Below are 13598 nucleotides of genomic sequence, written 5' to 3' on the forward strand. Positions count from 1 at the left end.
TACACAGCTTTTCATTACTACAAAGAAACCCCATACCCATTTGCAGTCACTCCCTATTCCCTCCATCCCTAACCCTGCACAACCCCTAGTCTACTTTCCATTTCTACGCATTTCCCTGTTCTGAATATTTCATATATACGGAATTTCAAAAACTGTGGCCTTTCGTGTCTGACTTCTTTCACTTAGCACAATGGTTTCAAAGTTTGTCCGAGTTATAGTCTCTAACCATCTTTCATCCCTTCTTATAGTCAAATAATATTCCATTGTATGGATGTATCATGTTTTGTTTATAGATTCACCAGCTAAAACATACTTGGTTTGTTTCTCCTTTTTAGCTAGTATAAATACATTAGAGATATTCATACACAAAATTATGTGTGAATATTTGTTTCCGGTTCTTTCATATATATATATATATATATATATATATATATATATATATAGGAGTAGAATTGCTGGGAAATACAGTAACTTTATGTTTAACATTTACAAAGAGCTGTCAAAATATTTTACAAAAGGGCTGTGCCATTTTTATTTTCTCCAATGATGATGCATGAGGGCTCCAATATTTCTAAATCCTTGCCAACGTTTGCTTTTGTCCATTCTTTTGATTTTAGCCATCCTGGTGAGTATGGAGTGACATATGATTACAGTTTTGATTTGCATTTCGCTAATGACTAAGATGTAAGGCATGTTTTCATATGCTAAGTGGTCATTTGTGTATTTTCTGTGGAGAAATATCCATTCACAGTCATTGCTCATTTTTTAACAGATGTTTGTTTTTTCTTGTTGAGTTTTAGAAGCTCTTTATAAATTTTGAACTCTAAATCTTTATCTATGATTATGATATGTAATTTACAAATATATTTTACCCTTATATAATCTTTCACTTTCTAGAGACTGTCCTTTGATGCACAAAAGTTTTTAACTTTTATGAAATTGAATTTATCTTTTTTGAAAGAATTGGTTAGGTTTCTTTATTTTTGAGAGAGAGGGAGAGAAAAAGCATGAGTGGGGCAGAGAGAGAGGGAGAAAGAGCCCAAGCAGGCTTTGAGCTGTCAGCACAGAGCCCAATCTGGGGCTCAGTCTCACAAGCCATGAGATCATGACCGAAGCCAAAATCAAGAGTCAGCCTGTTAACCTACCGAGCCACCTAGGTGACCCTTGAATTTATCTTTTGTTGCTCATGCTTTTGGTATAATATCTAAGAATCCATTGACAAATCTAAAGTCATGAAGATTTACTCCCTTTTCTTCTAAGAATTATATACTTTTTAAAATTTTTATTGTTTTAGAGAGAGAGAGAGAGCACGAGTGGAAGAGAAGGGCAGAGGGAGAGAGAGAGAGAGAGAGAGAGAGAGAGAGAGAGAGAGAGAAAATCTTAAGCAGGCTCCAAGCTCAGCATGGAGCCTTACATTGGGCTGGATCTCACAACCCTGTGAGCATGAGTTGAGGTGAAATCAAGAGTCAGAGACTTTCTACCTACTGAGTCTCCCAGGCACCCTAGAATTTTATACTTGTAGCTCTTATATTTAGATATTTGATCCACTTTCAGATATCTTTTTATACATAGTGTGAGGTAGAGATGCAAACTTATTCTTTTGCATATGGATACCTCCTTGTACCGGCTCCTTTGTTTAAAGAGATTGCGCTTTCTGCCTTTGAATAAGCTTAACATTTTTTTTTTCAAAAATCAATTGCCTATAAGATCAATTGTTTATACATTCTATTGATCTGTATGTTTACCTTATACCAGTACCACATTGTCTTGATTACTATAGCTTTGTGATAACTTTTTGAGAATGGACAGTGTAAGTACTATAGGTTTGTTCTTTTTCAAGATTGTTTTTAGTGTTTCGAGTTCCTTTAATTCCCATATGAATTTTAGAATCATCTACTCAATTTCTTCTAGAAAAAACATATTTGGTAGGGATTGCACTGAATCTGTAGATGAATTAGGGGAGTGTTGCTATCTTAACAATATTAAATCTTCCAGGGCACCTGGGTGGCTCAGTCGGTTAAGCGTCCAACTTCACCTCAGGTCATGATCTCCCACTCCGTGAGTTCGAGCCCCACGTCAGGCTGTGCTGACAGCTCAGAGCCTGGAGCCTGCTTTGGATTCTGTGTCTTCCCCTCTCTCTCTGCCCCTCCCCTCCTCATGGTCTGTCTCTCTCTGTCTCAAAAATAAATAAAAACATTAAAAAAATTTAAAAAAAAACAATATTAAATCTTCCAATCCATAAAAAGGAAAATATTTCCATTTATTTAGGTCTTCTTTAGTATCTTAAAATGATGTTGAATAGTTTCAGTGCACAAGGGTTGCACACATTTTTAAAAAATGTATTCCTATTTTATTCTTTTTGACAATATTATAAGTTGAAAAGTTTTCTTAATTTAATTTTTAAATTGTTTGTTGCTAGTGTAAAAATGAAATTGCTTTTTCTATGTTGACCTTGTGTCCTTAACCTTGTTAACCTAATTTATTAGCTCTATTTTGTAATGTATCCCTTATAATTTTCTATATACAAGATCATGGCATCTTCAAATAGAAATAACATTAATTCTTCTGTTCCAATCTGGATGACTTTTAGCTCTAGATCTTAGAAAGGAAACAGTCAATTATTCAAAATTAACTCTTTTTTGCATATGCCTTTTATTAAAGACATTCCCTTTTCTTCTGAATTTAAGTGTCTTGATCATTAAAAGATATAAGATGTTGTCAAATGCTTTTTATGCATCTATTGGCATGATCAAGTACATGTCTTTTATCGTATTAACATAATGTATTACATTGCTTTTTGTATTTTGCAACAACTTTGCATTAATGCCATAAATCTCATTTGGTCATGATTTGCAATGCTATTTTTTACATGTTACTGTGTTTGTTTTGCTGTTATGTTGTCGAGAATGTTGAGAAAGTTCTGTGTGTATTCATAAAAGATACTGCTCTGTCTCTTATATTTTTGTAAATTCTTTATCTGATTTTTGTATTATGTTAAAATTGGACTCATAGAATGAATTGGCAAGTGTTGCCTACTCTTCTATTTTGTGGAAGAGTTTGTGAAAGATTGGTGTTAATTCTTCTCAAAACGTTTGGTAGAATTTAACAGTGAAGCCATCTGGTCCTGTGTCTTTCTTTGTGGAAACTTTTCTAATTACTGAGTCAATTTCCTTATTTGTTATAGGTCTTTCTAATTTATCTATTTCTTATAGAATTAACTATGGTAATTTCCATCTTTGTAGAAATTGGTCCATTTCCTTTAGTTTATCTAATTTGATGACATAGACTTCCCTTATAAGTCTGTTTATTTCTGTAAGGACAGTGGTAATGTGTCTTCTTTCATTTTAGCCCTCTCTCTCTTTTAATAGCTAGTTTAGCTAAATATTATTCTATTGTGTTGATCTTTTCAGAGAACCAACTTTATGTTGATTTTTCTCTATTTGTTTTCTATATGCTCTTTCATTTACTTCTACTCTACTGTTTATGACTTCCTTCCTTGCTTGCTTTAGGATCCTTTGGTCTGCTGGTTTTAGTTTAAGGTGGAAAGTTAGATTATTGCTTAATTGTACATGTATTTTTTGTAATGTAGGCATTTACAGCTGTAAATTTTCCACTGAGAATTGATTTTGCTACAGCTCATGAGTTTCCGTACATTGTGCCTTCACTTTTATACATCAAAAATTATTTTCTAATATTCCTTGTGATTTATTTTTGATCCATTGGCTGTTTAAGAGTGTGTTGTTTAATCTCTATTTATTTATAAATTTCCCAGATTTCTTTTATTGATTTTTTCCATTAAGACTTGTTCTATGGACTAGCAAATAATCTATCCTGGAAAATGTTCCATGTGCATTCTATTCTTTTTGGTCTACAGATATACATCAGGTTTAATTGGTTTATAGTATTATCTGAATCTTCCCTTTCCTTATATATCTTCTATCTATCTATTAATTGGAAGATGAGTATTGAGGTAAATTCATTTTTAGTGAATTGTCCCTTCAATTCTGGCAGTTTCTATTTCACATATTTTGAGCTCTATAATTTGGTTCATGTGCATTTATACTGGTATGTATATACTTTTGCATCAACTCCTTTGTAATATAAAATATGTTTGTTCACTCTAATAACAAATTTTGTCTCCAAGTCTATTTTCCTTGTATTAGTACAGCCACTCTAGCTCTTTTTTGGTTACTGTTTTCATGGAATATCTTTTTTTCATCTATTGACATTCAATCTATTTATGTCTTTGAATATAAAGTGTATCACTTATAGACAATATATAGTTCTATCATGTTTTGTCATCTTTTCTTTCTAACCCATACTGCCAAGCGTGACTTTTAATAGAAATTTTAAATCTATCTACATTTAGCATAATTATTGATGATGTAGGACTTATTTTTTGACATATGTTCCTGGCTATGTGTGTGTGAGTGTGTGTGTATGTCTGTATCATATTTTTTTTCTTGTATTCCTGCATTTTGCCTTTTGTGTTAAATTGGTACTTTCTAGCACACCATTTTATTTCCCTGTCATGACTTCTACTATAATTTTTAGTTATTTCTTAATAAAATTCATAGTTAACTTAATTTACAAAACTCTAGTCCAGACTAATACCAACTTGAATTCAATAGTGCATAAAAATTTTTCTCCTCTACATCTCAGTTATCTTCCCTCTCCTTTGTTCTGCTATTTTTGTACAAATTACATCTTGGCTCATTTTATGCCATCAACACATTATATAGTTATTGCATTATGAAGTTGCCTTTTAAACAGTTGTCTCAGATAGAAGAAGAAATTTATTAAAATGTCTTTTACATATTTTTACACTGTCTTTTACATTTACCTATGTAGTTACATTTGCTAGAGTTCTTTCTTTCTTCATATGACTTAGAGTTACTATCTAGTATCCTTTTATTTCAGCTTGAAAGATTCCCTTTAGTATTTCTTTACGGCTGGTTTGCCAGTGACTACTAAGTCTTTCAGTATAGAAAGCTTCATTTTTACTTCATTTCTGAAGTATCATTTTGCTGGATATAGAATTCTTAGTTGACTATCATTCTTTCAGCACTTTGAGTATGTCTTCTCACTTGCCTCCTGGATTTCATGGTTTCTGATGAGAAATTAGCTATTAATCTTATTAATTCCATATATATAATGAGTCACTTCGTTTTTGCTGTTTTCAAGATTATCTCTTTATGTTTGCTTCAGTGGTTTGGTTATAAATTATTTATATGTAGATCTCTTTGAATTTCACCTACTTGATATTAGTTGAGCTTCTTGGATGTATCAACTAATATTTTGTTTTTGTTTTTGTTTAATTAAATTTAGGAAGTTTCCAGACATTAATACTTGAAAAAAATTCTATCTTTTTTTTAAATGTACATTATGTGTCCTCAGACTAGATAATCTCAAATGAATTTCAAATTTGTCATTTTTTTTTCCAATTCCTCAAACCTGCTATTGATGCTCTACGTTGAATATTTTAGTTGTGTTTTCAAGGCCAGAATTTATATTTTGTTCTTTTTTGTATCATGTCTAGATCATTATTGATACCTTCTATTTGGTGAGATGACATCCTCATATTTTTCTTTATGTTTTTAGACACGGTTTCCTTCAGTTCTCAGAACATATCTTTAAAAGCTGATTTAATGTCTCCGTCTAGTAAGTCCAACATGTTGGCTTCCTCAAGGATATTTTCTATTGATAAATCTGTTTCTGTGTATGAGCCAAATTTTCTTATTTCTTTGCATGCCTCATAATTTTTTGTGTCAAATTGGACATCTCTAATAATGTAATGTGACAACTCTATAATATAATGTGAGAGCTAAGGTTTCTCTCCCTTCTCAGGGTTGGTTGTTGTTGCTGTGTTTTTGCTGTTGTTGTTGCTTGTTTGTTTTGTTTTGAATTTTTGGCTTGTTTGTTTGATATTTTTTAACTAAATCTTTAAAGCTTGTATTCTTTGTCGTGTGTGGCTACTGAAATCTCTGATTAACTTAGTGGGAACTTATTGGACAAATGGATAGATATTCCCTTAATAAGTCTCCTAGTCTTATCTGAAAGATTATACATCTTGGGACATGTCTCCAACAGGTGGTTGAAAACTCTATCTTAGCTTTTACTTCCTAATTTCTCAGATTCTCAAGGTCAGCCAGTGTTGAGTTCAGGGCCTTCTCAAGTTTTTCCTGAGCGTGTGCAGAACCTTATCTGTGTGCCTGTCATTCTATTCCCAGAATACTTTTGGTGTTTTTAAAAGGCCTTATGAATATCTCATTCCCTGGCTTTTCATTTTAAGCATTTTGATTAACTCCTTGTTTGGCCTCACTGTTTCAGGTAGCTCTGAAAAGAAGCAATGATCTCTAAATATTTGCAACACACATCTCCAAAGAGAGGCCTTTTCTCACTGGGGGAGCTTCAGCTCAGGTCAAATACAGCCATGTTTACAAGTAGAATCTTCCAGGGAATCATCAGACAAAAATTATTCATTTATTGAGGACGAAACTTTGAAGGAACATCAGCCTTTCCTTCTCCCTCTGCTATTTGCTAGAATTCTGGATTTCACCATGTTTGTAGGATGTTAGTTTTGGGCTACTGGAGAAAGAAATGATAAGAACAAGATTAAAAAATGCCAAAAAAAAAAAAAAAAACATTGACATTGAGATTTAGCCTTTTTATTTTTTTTCCTTTTTTAATGTTTATTTATTTATTTTGAGACAAAGAGAAGGAGCATGAGCAGGGAGGGGCAGAGAGTGAGAGAGAGAATCCCAAGCAGGCTCTGCATTGTCAGTGTAGCTCCCACAAATCCATGAGATCATGACCTGAGCTTAAATTAAAAGTGGGACATTCAAACGACTGAGCCATGCAGTAGTCCCACCTTTTTTCTTGTATTAACCCCTCCTCAATCTTCCTAGAAGCCTTCTAATTTCTAGCAGACAGAAGAAGTTGATTTTTGCCATTTTTTCTTACTTTTTAAAATCTTTTTCTTGCTATTATGGAAACAGAAAATTTGAAGTTCCTTAATTGACTTTTGTGGCGTTTTATTTTGTTTTGTTTTTGCTGATATAACTCTATCTAGCCACTAGTTTCTCAAGGCATTCATGTAGGTCCCAGTATTACATATTTTTGTATTACAAACGTTTTCAGCAAGGTGGGGCCTGGTTTATTGCTTCTTTTCTCATATGATATGGAGATTTTGTTATCATGAGCTCTTCTGATCAATTTCCAACTCCCGACATTATGGACCATCAAGCAAATAAATGTTCATTATCAGCATATTATGAAAGTCCATTCTTTTTTTCATTTCGTAAGAGTATATAAATCCAGTTATTTCCATGATAGTAGCTAGCAATTTGTTTGGAAGCAACGACTTATAGTATGAAGACTACTGCTGCTTCAGTGACAAGAGCCAATTTTACTTAAAATCTATAAGGCTCAGTTCCTTCAGAGGTGTCATAAGAGCACTCTGGCTATTCCTCATACTTGTTGTTGCTTAGAAAAAATAAATAAATAAATCATTCGTGCAAACCATATAAGTCATGTATAAGCCCATAACTTAACATTACTTATTGTTGTTGTATTTCCTAAGTTGTTCTACTTCTCTTATATCTTGTTCCCTCACTGAATCTATTTTATGACTCAGTTTGTTCCTCTGACTTAGTATTTGAAAAAAAAAAAAAGAAAGTACTTTCAAAAGCGTATCACATTACTAACTTGGTTTTCCTTCTGCTCTGGCGATTAGTCATTTACATGGCATGAGTGGAGAGTAAAATTACTCTGCAAAGTGTAGCTAAATGACAACTGTTACCTTTGTCATAAATTTCACCTATGTTTGATGTGGTATGCACAAAGACATAAAGAGAAAATATAATGAGTTGTTTTTCAATCTCATTTTCTCACTTAGAACCATTAAGGGAAGTAAAGAGTTATATTCTGTATCAAAAAGGATTGCATTTATATTCTTTCATTTCTAAAATAGGTTTCTCTCTTTGAAATGGAAACAGTTTCCTAACTTAAAGTAGGTAATTACACACTCCATTAAACAAGTAATTAACAGATTACAATTTGAAAAAAAGGAAAACTTGAAAATGAGCAATTCGGATTCTGAATGTGAAGAGTAGCGTTATAATTAGCATAATACCTTTAGAAATAGATTAACATGTACACAATAAAAGTGGAAGAAGAAACAATCTGTTTTCTCCATACAGATTTTACACAACAAATAGTATTTCATGAGTCAAACATCAGCATGATTTTAACAAAGCTTGGTCTTGGATGTGTTGCTATAGTACTCTAAAATTCAAAAATATGTTGATGTATAAAATGTTTGCTATCCTAAGAGGCTATGCTCTTCAGAATCAAATGTTTTAAATTGTCTTTCAACAATAATTCCCCGAGGCAAGTGGTCAATACTAGCAAGCCCGACATGTGTAATTCAAATTGGTAATCTGAAATTGCAGAAACAAACAAACAAAGAAATAATAAATAAATAAGTGAGGCTCAGTGTTATATATGTATAGTTCATTTTCACTACAACATGGAAAATGTGTATAAAGGGAATTTCAAGGAAACATACACACTAAGTCTCGATTACCCTGCCTTTTAAGAAAAAGCAAGAAAAAGTATCTATGCTAAATGGGAAGAATGGTCCACTCTCCTTGCTAACTGACTCTTGAAGAAAAAAATTAAAAGACTGGGTAACTGAAGGCACCACTGACAGCTTCCAAGGGTAGTGATAAAATAACAGTCCAAATAATAACCACTCCTACAAGAAGATTTTCTTTTTATTCATGCAAAATTCTGGGCTAACCTTGATATCACAATCACTGCAAGAAGAAAAAAAAGTAGAGGGTTCTTCAAGTTGGATCTTCTGATGAAACTACCAATAAGCTCTTTACTACCTCCTGGAAAAATCATGAGTGGGGCAGAAGGTGTCATCCAGTTTAAAACCTGTGCTTTTGACAGAGATCCGATAATGATCTCTTTTCTGAAATTTGAACTGACCCTGTGGAGTAAAACTAGTTCATTTAAATCATTTTGGGGGAGAAAAAAGTCCATCAACTGTTTTGCTAGAACCCATATGTTGTTTTCATCCCATATTGAAAATAAACAAAACAGATCACTCTAAAAAAAGAGGTTTCCTCCTACTAGCATACTAAAAACAGACATTCAGTAAGTTCAAATCTGCCAGCATGGAGATGCCACTGAGAATGTCAAACAGATACTGACTTTTGAGTCATCATTCCTTCATGGCAGTGAAGAGAAACTTCTGGTCGCATGTTACTATTGCATTTGCCTTAAAACATTGGTTTCTTAGTAAAAAAAAAAAAATAGTAGTTTGAATTGAGATATCAAATGCTTTCTAAGTAAAAATTAAATTCAGGTCAGGTCAAAGACACTTTCTTAACTCAGTTAAGAAAAGTAAGAAGTTCTGCGACTCCCTTTATAGCTCTACTTCACTTGTGCCAATTACTTTATAAACTTCTGTTGTGATCCTACGCTAATCCTTAAGTCTTATGTATATCAACATATATGTAGGGTTTTTCTGGAAATGTTTATTTAGTGAATACTTCCATAAAAGTCTATGACTCATGCTGGCACAGACTTCAGCTGTTATAGCATATCCATTTAGGTTCTGATAGTACAAGACTTGTGGGAAATGGGCTGAGCAGGTTGAGCGATTACTCTCTGACATATTACTTAGGCTTGTTTTTAAGGTAGGGATGCAGAGGGTGGCCAGTATAGAGCCCATCCAACCTGAGTTTTCTGCATATAAAGAATGACTTTTTTCATAAATCATACCGCATTTCATAACAGCAGATAATGCATCATCATGACTGTCCTCGAAGTGGCAAATTCAGGATTTGTTCACAAGAAATCACTGCTTAAGTGCTATGCTTATGCCCTAAGCATTGTGTTTGAAATTGAAAACTGAATTAGAAATACACCAGAGCCTTAGGTCTTGGGCATAACTCAACAATGACAACCACTTTTCCAAAGATCAAGAATACTTTGGAAACTATATCAATTTCACAGGGCAATTCCAGGCAACAACTTCCTGAATGTAGATTTCTCAACAGGTTTCGGAATTTCCTTCTTTCTCATTTCAACCACCGATTTTAGCAATCACATGTCTTCTTCAGTTATTTTGATATAGAAAAATTATCCAGTATCTCTCTATCACAGGTCATACCCTTACGCAAATACTAATGCTCTGAAGATAGTGCTGATTTCAAGGACCCTCTAGAGCTGATTGTAGACAGAGACTGGTGGCCAAGATTTACCAGATTTCTTATAGCTCAAATTGTGGCATATTCACACACAGTCATCAGTGCTGGTGGGTCGCTAGTGGGCAGAGGTTTTAATGAAACCTCAAACCAACTTCAACCATCTCCACTTAGACGTAGCGAGGGTTTACACAGTGCATGGAGAGATATCCTGGAAGCTTCATGTCTGCGCTGTTGTTAAAGTACTAATTTTAGCCAGTATTTGTGGTGCTTGGGATAGTTAAATTTTATGTGTCAACTTGACTAGGCTATATTGTTTTGTTATTGATCAAATACTAGCCTAGATATTTCTGTGAAGTTGTTTTGTAGATGTGATTAACATCTACAATCAGTAGACTTTGAATAAAGGAGATTACACTTCATAATGTGTGTTTCATCCAATCAGTTGAAAGCCTTAAGAGCAAAGTTGAGTTTTCCAGAGAAGACAGAATCTTGCCTCAAAACTTCACATAGAAATCCTGAGTTTCTACTCTACCGGATTGCGCTATGGATTTTTTGACTCAAGACTACAACATTAACTCTTGCCTGAGTTTCCAGCTGGCACAAATGCCAACCTGCACAATCACATGAGCCAATTCCTGAAAGTATATCTGTTATTATGGATATGTATGTGTCCCATTGGTTCTGTTTCTGTGGAAAACACTGACTGATACAGAGCTATCACAAAGTAGAATTCTATTTTATAACTATGGCCAGAGGTAACTAATACACAAGGTCCAGAATACAGATGGGACCGTTTAACAGCATCAGTGTTAATTTTTTGTGAAACAATTCTTTCTAAATGACTGAACACAGCTGAATATAATTAGAAACATCCAGATAGATGTTATTAATTGTTCACTAGAGTATTCATCAGCTCTAGAGGTGAAAGAATGTAATTTGTGTTAAAAAAAAAAAGTCATTGAGAGTACTTCATCTATGTTCAATACTATGCTAAATTCTGATACAAATGTGAAAGATCTTTCCAAATCTATGGTGTTCTTAGTCTAGTGAGACAAATAGATGGCAGAACAATGAAAGGGATGTCCGGAACAATATTCTAAGCAGAGGGAATATCATGTGCTGAAACATCATGAAGAAAATAAGCTAATGAGTTTGACAGTCATGAAGATAAATGAATGTTGAGAGTATATGCACATGTGAGCATATTGCTGAGGAACCGAGCTTGGTTGGTAGAGCACAGTCAAAATGTCTGAGCCTTATTTTTCTTATGTACAATTGCTTTCCGGGGCAAAAAAGCAGAGGTGTTTTTATGGAAATCAAAGGAACTTATTTATAAAGTGATTTACATACAGTATTCACTTCAAAATATGGTAGCTTTTGATATTTTAATTCATGAGTAGCTTTGGTTATATTTTAGTTGACCTTATAAAGTATTGTCTGGCAGATACATAATGTCTGGCACAGTGATCACTGAGCACATGCCCCTTCTTCACCTTCGTTTCACTACTGTTGGCTACTATTTAGGCTCTCATATGTCAAGCACTTATCACCATGTCTGGTACTTAGTAAAGGCCTGGATATTGATAGTTAGCTTTCCGAAGACACACACCAACTTGAATCTTTTCAATCCACCAATCACTTAAGTGCCTCTTTCACTAATGTTCAAAACCTTTAATGGAGTGACTTCAACATAATGCTATCACCCCTAACTAGTTACATAACAAAATGCAAAGCCAGGTTTTTGACATAAATAAACACTAAATTCAGGAATATGAGAAACCCTTTGACAGTGGGTAACCACTTGTTTGGGAATTGAGGCACCTGAGTTTTAGAGCTAGCTATAGTACCAACTGATTCTTACAATATTTAAGTTTTAAAAAAAGCAAAAAAAAAAAAAGTACTGAAATTGTTCAAATTGTAAGTTCACTGTCCTAAAATGAACAAATTGAATTAAATGATTCATAAGGTCTCTTTTGGCTCTAATATTCCAGGATTGAAGATGTTTATGCCCTGGGAGTCATGTATAGGCAAATCTTACCAAAAGGAATTATAGCATGATACTGCTAAATCACTGATGTCCAAGCAAGTGTGATGAGACTTAATTATCTTGGGATCATAGTATCAAAGAAAAAAGAAAAGAAAAGAAAACTAATGTGTGACCAGATTTTGGAGCACATAAGTACTTGGATGTCTGAATTTCCTAGGCTGAAAACCCAGAATCATGTCTCTTTTTTCGTCCTTATAAGACAAACTTCTTGAAAATCAGAATACTCCTGTAAAGTCTGCAGAGCCAACAATCTGTCCTTGGGACAAATGTTTGAGACATGAAATATTGCTTCTGAGCGTTTATCTAGAGAAAAGAGGTGAAATAATCTTGAATGACTAGGGTTACTATCTTAGGGTTATTGTTGGTTATGGAACCAATAGTCAGATAATGCTAAATAACTGTAGCAAGTGAAGATTGACCACCTGGTCCTGTAGATATTTCTCTTCTTTCAAATATTGACAATACATTTCTTCATACGCATTTTTCGCTGTTAAGTGTTTCTCTGGGTAGTGCTCTTTTCCCAAGGGATGTAGTTGATGTCTTCAACTGTTCTCTTTTTATTCAAGCACCAAGATTATGGCTGGCTGTGCCAAGAAGTAGCTATGCTCTTGAATGTCACTTTTATTGTCACAGCCTGTCCTAACGTTTGACGCCAAGTGTGGTGTGTAGGTTGGGTGGGTAGGTTGACTAATGAAATCTGTCCAGTAATCACATGTGGCAAGTCACTTATCATGATCTCAAATTCTTGAAACAACTGTTTCTAAGGCCTGGAAATATTTATAAATGTCTAAGCAAAGTTTTTCAGGTACTCTGATCAATAGATTTATTTTCTTTCCACATTAGACAGTTATATCTCCCCCATGGCATAAGGGTTATAAATCAAATTCATTTTGAAACAAAATGTTGTGCATATTTTTATCATCAATAGCAATGCATTTATTATACCAACTCTAATACTGATAACTTCTTTGTAAACTAAATGTAATAAAATCTCTAACAAATGAGAATCAAGGATTTACGGGATTTCCAATTTGATCCAGAAAACTGATCTTTCTCATGAAAGATTCTGTCAAACAAGCATTTAAGTAAGCCTGTGTGAATCTAGTTAAGCAGATTCTTTATGCACTTGACAGACAAGATGGCGGATTTTCCATCATGATCATTCAGTCATTATTTTCATGTGGGTTAAACATCAAGAAAGATTTATCTTTCTATTTTTTGGTTTAGGATAGTTTACCAAATTGTCACGTTATATACAACACCTATTTTTTTTTTTTTTGCTCTAATTGTTTACCAGCTATACTGTTATTTACTTAGTATTTTATATA

The sequence above is a fragment of the Panthera leo genome, chromosome B1 (assembly GCF_018350215.1).
Source record: "Panthera leo isolate Ple1 chromosome B1, P.leo_Ple1_pat1.1, whole genome shotgun sequence".
In the NCBI taxonomy this organism is placed as follows: domain Eukaryota; kingdom Metazoa; phylum Chordata; class Mammalia; order Carnivora; family Felidae; genus Panthera; species Panthera leo.